Source organism: Anabrus simplex, chromosome 2 (genome assembly GCF_040414725.1).
Source record: "Anabrus simplex isolate iqAnaSimp1 chromosome 2, ASM4041472v1, whole genome shotgun sequence".
Lineage (NCBI taxonomy): Eukaryota > Metazoa > Arthropoda > Insecta > Orthoptera > Tettigoniidae > Anabrus > Anabrus simplex.
This window is the reverse complement of record NC_090266.1, coordinates 666,855,957-666,868,655: the sequence shown is the minus strand read 5'-3', so window position 1 is coordinate 666,868,655 and position 12,699 is coordinate 666,855,957.

Sequence of the window (12,699 nt, the reverse complement as noted above, 5' to 3'; positions counted from 1 at the left end):
ATGACAGCTTAGTCAATTTCCAGCGATGAATGATCAGTTCCTCTTGAAGGCAAGCGAAGCATCCTGGTGTAAGTGATTGTCCTGAATTGTAGAGGTCCTCTTCCTTCTCGAGTTTCGATGATGGCTGAAACTAACACAAACAGTTTTAGAAATTGTTCAAATACGAACACGTTGAATAAATATCTTGACGAATACACTTAACTTGAAGCTCTTGAAAATCTGCAGCGAAAAGGCAAGGTGAGAGGAAGAGATTTTTTGATATCGGCCCCGAGCTTATATGTCTTCTGAAGTGGAGGTGTGGCACTTTTCCAACCCAAAATTAGGCGTCCTGATGTCCTGTAATTAGTTGTTGTCCTTCTGGAAGTAACTCGGCTCAGAGCGAGCTTCGACGCGCGCAGCGTACAGTCAGAAGCAACTTTGAAAATTTCTTGCTTGTCACGTGACTAGCATATGGTATCGATCGACAGGCTAAAACAATCAATTGTCTGCACTTTCCCGAAACCGGTCAGACCACTTTCTGACTGAATACACAGCTACACTTGAATAATATTTAACACTGCACACCCAATGAAATTAATGTTACTAGCCACTGAAGACACATAATAAAATGCTTATTTTGAACCAAATTTGAAGGGGACACAATCTCCCTTGTTTGGAGATGATTTTATTCAGTAGATTAAATCATAGCCTCAATGCTTTTACTGTAACAATGTTCACTGCCTTGGATTCTGGGCATATTTCCTTCCTGCAGCAGACAAGCTAGTTCTGCACGTAGCCTGGTGTTATCAACTTCGACTTTTGCACGTAGCAAGCGAAGTTTTCCCAATAAGTTAGCCTGTAAATCCTGGCACTCCTTACACGTATCATCGGGCATGTTTACTTGTGTCGCCGTATGATGATAAGTAGGATCTTCATTCTTCTCCCTCGGTGAATAATTTTCGTCACAGATGACATTGACCTGACCATCTGTTGACTGTCTAGGTAGATGATAGACCTTTCAATTTTTCCGCATTGTGGACCGCTTCTTAGATTTTATCTATACTCTGAATTTTGTAGGAGTTATTTCCGAAAACTTTGATAATTTTGTACGGCCCAACAAATAGTGGTGCGAATTCAGCATAAACTTTGATAGTAGGTTTCTTAAGTAGGACGTACTCATGTAGTCCTTTGGAATTCAGTCAGATCTGTAAAACTAAAGAGGTAATTTTGAAGAATACAGACGGGAAGATGAGCTTTCTCCCTCATCTACATCTAGCATTGCATGATGACAGCTAAGTCAATTTCCAGCGATGGATTATCAGCTTCTCTTGATGGTAGGCGAAGCATCCTGGTGTAAGTGATTGTCCTGAATTGTGGATGTCCTCTTCCTTCTTGAATTTCGATGATGGCTGAAATTAACACAAACAGTTTTAGAAATTGTTCAAATGCAAACACGTTGAATAAATATGTTTTCATTTTTTCTGAATTTTCCTCCAGATCTACAGTATTTACTACCTTAGTGATCTGTTAATGGAGAAAAATAACAGTGTCTAACCTAGGCAAGCTCTTTAAACTCTCCTAAGTATGAACAATAATGAACAGATGATAATAATAATACAACAAACAAAGTAATAATTCGAATCAATTGGCCCACAGGCGACTCCTTTCCCGAGACACGATAGCCAAGGTAATACGTGAAATGGATAAAATGGATAATAAAGTAAAATAAAACAACGGCAAGTCGGCACATGAAAGTTAAATACCTCCATCTCTCTTCTGGCTGGACTCGCGAACCTAGCACATTCCAGAACTTATACCATTCATCTCATTTACTCACAACCATAACATTACACCACCAGCCGCGTTACTGTGCCGCAATCTCCTCGCGTTTCTGTTTCTGCATGAACTACTTCCTCGTTCCTTCTCTGGTGGTGAATTCCTTTCCTCCGGATTTCTTCTCCACGCTCTCCCTTGGTTATTCGAGACCCTTTCTTCTTGCCTAGTCGTAGTTATCTGGTGTACCTGTTGCTCGGGATTCCTAGTGGCTTTTATTGTCTCTTTCGATGTCATGTCCAATTGCCTAAACATCGCCTCAGCCTGGATAGCAGTCTGCACGTTTGATGCGATCATTATGCGTTGATCGTCAGTCGTCAGTTGTATAATAATTACTTTAACAAGTTCCTGCTCTGCTGGAGGTGAGTCTCGCTCCCTGAGCTTCCTAAGCTGGCTAGAGAAAAATCTGAGTATCTGTTGGGCGTCGACGAAGCATATTTCCTGGCAGACAACTCAGTTTTGAGATTATGCTGGACATCGGAATTCCAATACTTCTCAAGAAATTCCCTTTTGACCCCTCAAATTCGTCGAATGATAACCTGAACGCAACAAACCATGTATGCCCAGAGTTTCCGAGATATCGTTCAGTCACGCGAAGCTGTTGCTCTGGAAGGATCTTCGCATCACGGAAATAATCCTGAAGTTCGTTGATGAAACTTTTGGGCGTTATTCTCCTGACGTTATTGAACTTGTTGGACTGGTCCTTCTCCAGCCTAATGATGTTAACAATCTGCGTCTGTCCTGTCGAATTTAGTTGATTCGAGCTAGCATTATTTCCAATAAATGGGTTAGATATGTTGGAAGAGTTTACTGTGTTTGGCCCTTGATTTATCAGAGGTGTTTATGCTTTAATTTACCCGGACATACGTTTCTCTAACAAATTTTGTTTTTCGAGCAACGAAGCCGTGATTAAACTTGTGCTCTCGCTCCGTAATTTTAACACTTTCATCTCTTGCACGAGGTTTTTCTATTCCCGCGGTGAATTCTCTTCCGCAGTCCTCAGCCTCGGTTTTTGAGTCTGCTTTCACCTTCTGTATTTCCTTGACAAGAGTAGTTCTTACTGTTCTGAGATCATCTTGCTTCGCTGCCAGTGCCTCATAGAAGTATGCGAGTCATTCTGTATTATTCGTTTGGGCTACCTTCATTTCTTCAAGGATTCCCTTTTCAACTTTCTTTATGGTCTCATTACCTTCGATAAACCTTTTTGCCCAAGTGGATTCAGTAGCCCACGTTTGGGAAAGCTAATTAACATGACCCCTATTTCCCGACAGGCTCAGCTGGTGCACGAGAGATCCGGAGGTGGACCGTGCGTTAACTGGAGCCGCTTATTTTTTGAGGACCATTTTGAACAGGCTTTCTTTTTTGACAATCGTCACAAGTCTTAACATATTCGAAAACATCCTTCTTTAAGTTCGGCCAGTAATAGATTCTAGCGATTTTATGGAAGGTTTTAAGTTACCCAAGATGAGCACTCAAGTGAGAATCATGATGATAATTTAAAATCATAGGTCTTAAGGCATGGGAAACGAATATCTTTGAAGTTTTGTTTCGGGGACTCTTATGACATAACAGACCTTTCTTCATCTCCAAAGATTCCCAATCCAATTCACTCCTGGAGATTCTATCCATTATACGAACACATTCATCATACATCCGACGTCACAATCAGGTGTATCTACGCCTTTAAACAAACGTGATAAACAATCAGCAACAATATTGCCATTGCTTCTCACTTGTACCACAGTGAACTTATTACACGATAAGCGAAGAATCCAACGTGTTTTCCTTCCATTTTTTGACATTAGCGCTCAACTAGGATAGCGCTTGTTTATCCGTGGGAACCAAAAAATGGCGATGTTCAAGGTACAAGTGGAACTTTTCAGCGCCTAGGTCGACAGCTAAAGCATTCCTTTCCGTACGTACAATACCTGACTTCATAGTCGTGCAACCTCTTACCCAAGTACGCGATAGGGGCCAAACTGTTACCCTCTAACCTCTGATTTAGCATGGCAGAGACTGTAACGTTACTGGCATCGCAATGAAGAACAAAGTCACTGTTAAAATCAGGACTGTGCAACACGGGAGCTTGACAAAGAGCATATTTAAGTTTACAAGAGTGTTTTTGTTGTGCGTCACCCCAAATGAAACGAGTGTTTTTCCTCTTTAACAGGTTTAACGGAGGCGAAATATCGGAAATATTGGGGATGAATCTGCTGTGGAATTCCACCATGCCAAGAAACCTGCGGACACCTCGGAGATTTTTAGGCCTGGGAAACTCACGAATACTCTTCACTCTCTCTGGATTTATGGAGATGCCAGTGTTGGAGACAATATGCCCTAAGAATTTGATCCGCCTAGAACACATGGATACTTTGTCAGGGTTGACAGTGAACCCATGTTTCTTCAGTCTAGTGAGGAACTCACGAAGATGAGTGTCGTGTTCCTCAAATGTGCTGGAAAAATCACAACGTCGTCCAAATAAGCAAACAGAAGGAAAAGTTTAGATATCCAAAGACCGAATCGAGTGTGCGGCTCAGCGCCTGACCGCCTACAGAAATGCCCATGAGTACATTGTTAAACTGATACAAGCCGAAGGAAGTGGCAACTAGGATCAAGAGGTATCTGAAAATACGCCGAATTTAAGTCAAAAACTGTGTACAATTGGGCTTTCCCAAAGGACTGTAAAGCGGACTCGATGGTGGGAAGAAGAAAATTATCGAACAAAACATATCCATTCAAAGATCTATAATCTATCACAAGACGAAGTTCTCCGTCTTACTTGGAGATTAAAAAGCGGGCCTGCTAAAGGAAGTCTTTGAGGTACTTATTACACCCTTTTCTAACAACTCATTGATACATTTCCTCATGGCAGCGAGTTTGTGAGGGGAACAGCTGAAAGGGGAATGTCTGACTAGCGTACGGTCTTTTAATTCGATGCAATAAAAGAAATCTTAAGCGCACCCGAGCTCTGCACTAAGCACATCAGGAAATTCTCCAAGAAGATTGTTCAGTACGAGGGTTTGGTTTTCAGACAGATCAGATCGATCGATAAGGGTTTTACAGTTCGATATAACGCATAAAGATTTGTGTCCGGAATTATTTTCAAAACGGAGACTTTCATTGGATCCAAAACGAAAGCCAAAGGATCGACTAATAAAATCGATAGACTACCCGGTGCCTAGCATGAAATCAGAACGTATAATGAGAGAAACAGTCCACTCTGGGACAACACTGAAATTCCAGTCCCAGGAGAAATTATGAATTTTCATATGAATTCTGACACGCTTTATAGGATTTACGTGATGACCATCGGCAGACATATAAGTTTTGGAGCAATCACAATCTCAAAGGTACTTTAAGATCATTCCATCTACAAAAGACTGATTTATGAAGGAACTACAGGATCCAGTGTCTAGTAGGGCGTATACCGAGCGTGAACCAGAAAAGAACTTTGGCCCAGGGTGAGGCTGAAGAAAGTCTACAAATTCTACGATTTAAACAGTTTTTGTCACCAATGGTGGGCCGTTACGTTAGCGCGAAGTCAGTTTCCCTGATTTACGTTGCACCGCGGACAGATGCTGCGATACACACCAATCAAGCCGCATTGACTGCACTTTACAGGAGACTTAGAGTTACAATATCTAAAACATGTCCATCCTTCCCACAGTTCTAACACTTGACCGAATTCGCCACCTTACGACGAGATACATTCTGACTCAGAAGGGCGTTAGCGGTACGATTTGAGGAACGAGGTGATTCCAAGCGATCAACAGACCTATCAATATATTGCACACGGGTAGGCGACCTAGCGAAGGACACGGTACGGCAAGCGGTGTCAGGAAAATAGCAATCGGCAGGAGGGGGAGGTTGATATAGATTGTTCAGGTGAAGTGTTGACTCGAATTCACGACCAAGACTGATTATGTCGTCAAACAAATTTACCTCAGATTTCTTTACGAACAACTTGTACCGAGGGGCTAAGTTACGGTGGAAAGGGTCGAAGATGTCCACTTCGAGGACGCTAACAGCAAGGTGATTGAATGAGGTTAGAATACCAGTAACGTATTCCTTGATAGGTTCTCCTTGACCTTGCTTTCTCCTTGCTTAAGGATGAAGTCCATATCACATAGGCCAAACCTAACCTTAAGCTCTTTTGCGAAATCAGCCCAGCATCTAATTTTGTATATGTACAACCGAAACAATTTACTGGCAAAACCTTCTAGCATACCAGGAATGACGGGAACAAATAGATATAGGGACACTGAGGTACATGCCGCTATGTCTTCAACCTTTTCCAAGAACTCTACGACTAAAAGTCCATGTTCCTCTCGAGAGAATTTTAGGTTCCATTTACGATCTATGTCCAAAGCAGGACTGAAATGGGATGACCTACTTGCAACAGCATGCGAAATCTGGTCTACAGCATTCATATTTGTTTCATAGGTAAGTTCATTGCCACAATTGTTCACTTCGACATCAGCATCGCTGAGATTTGCACTGGACTGAGGGGAAGCACAATCATTTTACATATCATTATTCCTACGTGGTTCAACACTGGGAGGAATATTAGGTACCGTTTCACTTTCATTCTCCATAGTTCACAGATAAAGTGAGCGGGGCAATACGAGGGGAATATCGCAAAACAATAACGGAAACCAAAATAAGAGCACGAAGTTTACGTGCAGGACGTAACAAAAACACATACAGAGAAACCATGTTGGTTGGAAGTACACGAATCACAGATAATGAAGTGCAAACACTACGTGAGGGAAATATGGGTTATAAAAGGATTCAGCTCTGCTTCACCGAAATTCAATCATTCGATGAAACCGTTTGACCGAACCACGGTCTGCATACCATTTATACTACCTACCTTTTATGGATCGGTCGAAACTGCCTAAGAATCGCCATGAGTTGAATCCGGGCCCCTTAGACTAATGAACAAAGTGTAAAAGCCACGTCCCCAAAGCGGAGAGACAATAACGTAGAGCAGAGGTCAATTTAAATCAACTAAGTTTATTAATATAGAAGCAGAGGGAAACGGTCTGAAGATTAGCATTAAAAACAAACTAATGGGGATACAGCGAGTCAAATACTAACATACATAACATGCAACGATACTCCAACCACAGTAAAAATCGCTTGACTTTTCAATCTGTTTTCTTTGTATTCTGCACCGTCACAAGAGATATATTGTGTTCTGCGATACATTTTTACCAGACAGTGACAACAGGATTAAAACGTGATCCAAGGTATTCCTTTCCCAAAAAGGACCATTAACCATCTCGAGGTGAAAGTAACAGCTCCCCAGATAACATCAAGGTTTCATAAAATATGGCTTCCGACAATCCACATAGAGACTACATCCCCATAAATCAAAGACGACCGAACTCGATAGCTGCAGTCGCTTAAGTGCGGGCAGTATCCAGTATTCGGGAGATAGTAGGTTCGAACCCCACTGTCGGCAGCCCTGAAAATGGTTTCCCGTGGTTTGCCATTTTCACACCAAGCAAATGCTGGGACTGTACCTTAATTAAGGCCACGGCAGCTACCTTCCCACTCCTAGCCCTTTCCTGTCCCATCGTTGCCATAAGACCTATCTATGTCGGTGCGACGTAAAGCAACTAGCAAAAAAATTCAAAGACGCCAGTGAACCAAGACCGGTAGAAAAGTAAACAAGTATGGAATTCAATAAGGTAATAAATGGGTTGCCGTAGTTACAGAAATAAATAAACATGAGTCAGAAAGAAGGTAAAATGGGAGCAAAATCCCGAAATAAACATATTAATCGGCTGAGGAAGCCGGAAACAAATGCGAGATAAAATAAGAATAACGACAAATCAAGTATCAACAAGATACTGAAAAGTAACACAGGTCCGATAATCACTCCACACGCACACACACTTAGAGACCAAACACATGAAGTAAAGGGTATAAAAGTATAAGAGCAAGACACGTTACGACAAGAATCGTAACAGCATGACATGATTCAGTCAACGGCTCATGAGCTTGACCTCAGAGCACAGATCAGAAACCTGCGTCGCTGCAAAGAGGCCTGGATCACACAGTCTAAACACATATCGTAAAATAACTTACACGCCGCATAACACGTATTCATATCGTACATCTAGGCGAACATGAATCGTACAGTATCAGCATTAAATCACAATGCAGAACATAAGCTCGAGCCAAAACGTCGAAGTTACGGAGAAATGAAAGGTCTCCAAACAAACCATCACACACACGTATAATCGGATCGGTGCCACCTTTCGCTCTTTGCAGGAACGAGTACACATAAGCAGACATGAAAAGAAAGGAAGGACAGTGAACTAAGTCTGCAGAAAAATTATAAAAGAGTAATACACTAAACAAGGGACCTCTCTGTAAACAAACTAGCATAACTATGGCAAGCCGAGAATGACTGGAACAAACTTCACCCACAGTAAGGATAAGTAGAATAAATACCTCGAGATTTAAGTAGTCATATTCACGACTCTATACTTTGAGAGCCATTTAAGATAATGTCTAAAACGTTTATAGTACCATCAGTACGAGATGAAAGCCACCTTGCAGATGAACGTCTCCACCTTTTCTCAAAAATTATTACAGTCAGACGACCAGAGATGATGCGAATCAGAGATAAGCTCGAAAGAAATGCTTTGGCCATCCTCCGTTACATGAGGTGCCATCTGTATAATCGGGAACTTGCCCTACGGCACCCACTTCCCAGCCTATACTGGCCACAGACCATCATCTCCACATCCTCGTCCAACCCAGCACCATACCCAATGTAACGATACATACGGTCTTTTACAAGGTCAAGTAAACAAATTAGTCATTGGAAGCACATACCAGGCAACTGGTTGTTAAAAAAATTCTTACGTGGGACTCGAACCTCCTACCTCGAACGCTGGCCACTATCACATATCTCCCCGCCCGCTTGCCATGTGACCTACTGCAACACTTGACCTACGGCACCCACTTACCACTCTATACAGTACCGTGCTCCTGGTCTGTGCGACCACCTCCAGTTTTAAAGTACGTGTTCTGCGTATCTGTAATTGTTTTACGGGTCCATTCGAGGCACCCATAATGAATTAATAGTGGCGCTCACGATTCTTGCTGTCTCCTAGCCCGTAAACACACATCTTGTTATATTACCCCGGTTTTGCGAGAGGGACTAATTTCTTTCAGAGTTGTAGTAAATGTGAAGGGTTGCATAAAACTGGATCACAAGGGGCTGGCGGGCCACCCGGTATGTATAATTTTCAATACAGTAAATTAATTACAAAAAAATTTGTTGGAGAAACGTATCAAGATTCAGTGACCAGACAAGATGTTTCATACCTGTTTCAAGAGAATCTTCGGTTAATGGTGTGTGCGATACTAAGTACCCATGCCGCCAAGAGAGAAAGGCATACTAAGAAGTGAGCATTAGAAAATACTTTGGTGTGCACAGTTTTTTTTAACTATGTGATCATCATTTAGGCTAATGTTATGAGGCTCCAAGAATGAGGACGTTCCGCTAGTTATACGGTGCAGGAAGAAATTGGCGTGAATTAGCTATAATTCTAGTGCACATAGGTTGTACTACAGAAGCATCAAAACATAAGACACTAGCCTCTCTTCCTTGCTTAGTTTAGGAGGCCATTTCAGAACCCGTGTCGGGATCAAATCCGTTTGAGTTTGTAAGGGACTTAGTGGATGTTCAGCCACTCCCTTAGTACGACGGGATTGCAACTTTTGTTGGCAATGCCAGTAGACACTTAGCCAAATTATCCACGAGTGATTATTGAACTTGGTAAATATTCAGTCGCTCACTCAGTACGACGGAATTTTTAACTTTTGTTGGCAAAGCCAGTAGACACTTAGCCTGATTATCGACGAGTGATTGTTGAACTTAAGAAATATTTGTATTCAGCGAAGATATTTCTACCATAAGATATTGGGTGAAACGTATTGCATTAACTTTGTCAGAGTATAACATTATTTGGCAAGCTTCACGTCTTTTAAGGGAGCCAACTACTCCAGCTGAGAGATTCTTATCAGTGTTTACGACTAGGGTAAAGGACCGGAAGGAGAGCAGAGAGAGTGGTTTGTTCACAGCGTATGGCTCAGTTAAGTTCCTGGCTAGATTGTTACTGTATATTCAAGACGGCCATCGGTTTGTTCTACATATTAATGAGTACGCTAGCCCCTCTTTAGATAGTGAATGTGTGATACGTATTTTGGTGTCATTTCTTTAACAAGTGCGACATTTGAAGAATGTGTTTTGTGGAGGGAAATCGCTGGCGCCAGCAGGATGTGAACCAATGGTATTCCTCGCAGTGATGATCGCAGAGGAAAGGCATTCGAGGTAGCCAGCCGGTGGGTCACGATGACTTGAAGGATCCTGCAAAGATAAGTGAAGAACTATACACCATATATATTTCTTTTGTGTGTAGAAGAAACTGTCGGAAATCAAAATTTTCAGCTGGCAAACGAGACTAGTGTTTACTAATAGTACACACGTGTGGACTAGGGGTATTTTTAAGGTTAATTTTTGTAGTTGTGCTTACCAGCCAGAATCCAATGTGTCCAGAAATAGCGAGGAATTTGAATGTTATACACAAATAATAATAATAATAATAATAATAATAATAATAATAATAATAATAATAATAATAATAATAATAATAATAATAATAATAATAATAATAATAAACTTTGTCCTACGTGAAATGAGAGTAATTTAGATTGTTTGATATTGCATCGTAAAGTTAATAATATTAATGGGAGTTATTTTAGTTAATTTCAAGATGAATTTTAGGTCCAATTTTTAAGTCAAGCATTTGTAGGCTTGAGTATCAAAATGAAATTATACTTATAACTTCTGAACTGGGCAGTGTTATGTCTGGAAGTGTGGCATAAAATTAGAGGATGCTTCTTTTTTCCCCGTAATTTGATGTTGTCTTGAGATATGCCTGTGAGCGTCTGATCCTATGTATGTGATGTGCAATTTGGGATATTGTCGACAGTGAAGCCTGTGTGCTCCTGAGATGTAGGGCCTAATATGTAAAGATAGCCTGAAGTGCAATTTGGGACAGATAGCAGTAGCCTGCTAAATAATGTACTTTTCTCCTCCGGTAAAATGTTTAACAGGTGATCTTAACTTAGGTGTGCTCAGTTCGAATCTGCTCTCCGTTTTCCCGTATCACGTAAGGATTTTTCACAGTAGCCTCATCATTTCCTGTAACATCACGATTTTGATAATATTTCATTAAATTTTGACACCCCTTAAAGGTCTTCAAAGCCATTTCTATAAACGAACATTTATAAAACTCTTGTGCTGATTTGAAATCTGCTTTCCGTTTTATCATTGTTGGATTGTTCACAACTGCCTCATAATTTCCTTTAATATCATGGTTTTGATCACATTTCACTAAATTTTGACGCCCCTTCGAGATCTGGCAAAAATGTGATTAAATAGGTGACGGTAAATTACTTGCCAGCATGATGAATTCTTTTCTGAGGCCTGAAATGCTATAGGTGATTGTAAATAATCTTAACACAATGAATTCAGAGCTGGAGTTCGTTTCCTTACAATATACAGAACTAATGTCATAACATTTAATTTTACCTAATACAGTGCACTGTGTCCGCCTCTGTGGTGTAGTGGTTAGTGTGATTAGCTGCCACCCCCGGAGGTCCGGGTTCGATTCCCGGCTCTGCCACGAAATTTGAAAAGTGGTACGAGGGCTGGAACGGGGTCCACTCAGCCTCGGGAGGTCAACTGAGTAGAGGTGGGTTCGATTCCCACCTCAGCCATCCTGGAAGTGGTTTTCCGTGGTTTCCCACTTCTCCTCCAGGCGAATGCCGGGATGGTACCTAACTTAAGGCCACGGCCACTTCCTTCCCTCTTCCTTGCCTATCCCTTCCAATCTTCCCATCCCTCCACAAGGCCCCTGTTCAGCATAGCAGGTGAGGCCGCCTGGGCGAGGTACTGGTCATTCTCCCCAGCTGTATCCCCGACCAAGAGTCTGAAGCTCTAGGACACTGCCCTTGAGGCGGTAGAGGTGGGATCCCTCGCTGAGTCCGAGGGAAAAGCCGAACCTAGAGGGTAAACAGATGATGATGATGATGATGACAGTGCACTGTAAAATAGAAGAAACAAAACGTGCACAACATAAAACCGACTACGTACATACCTTTACGAAGCACCACTTGAAGAAAAGTCTTTTTCATTGCCTGGAATGAGGGTTGTGTTGAGTGACGTTTATAGCCGCGTTGCGCAGTTTCCCCTCTTCAAGCACCAGCAGTAGTTGTATATTCTTTCCATTTCCTTTATTTGTTGGTGGAATCTATCACCCTGATCCCAAATTGTCAGGGAAATAGTCCAGATGATTGTTGAAGAAATGGAGTTTTAAACTCATGTTGTAGCCGAGAGCTCGTAATCGTTTGGACATATTTTTCACAATTGTTCACGTCTTTTACGTTTCTAAAACTGTTGTCCATTACTTCTCTGAAATCACACCATGACTGACATTCAGGATCATTCATAGTGCCAAAAATGCAGTGTCCTTCATTAGGAGCCTAATCTGCGGTCCATCGAACACTCCCTCTTCATAATCAAATCCAAAAATCTCTTTATTTGCAAATGAGGTGTCGACCTCGGTGGCAAATGGTACACTAAAATACATTATTGTCAAGCAGTAAATTTTAAATTAACAAGAGAAGAATTTTTTTCCAGAATACAATAATATACAATTTATGCTAACAAGTTTTTTCTATTAAACAAACAGATCATCCTTAATAAATTGATATTGTTTACAAAATTCTACTTATAATATCTCCTATACTCACATAGTCAACTCATATACAGTATGTGGAATTACTTCAAATAATACT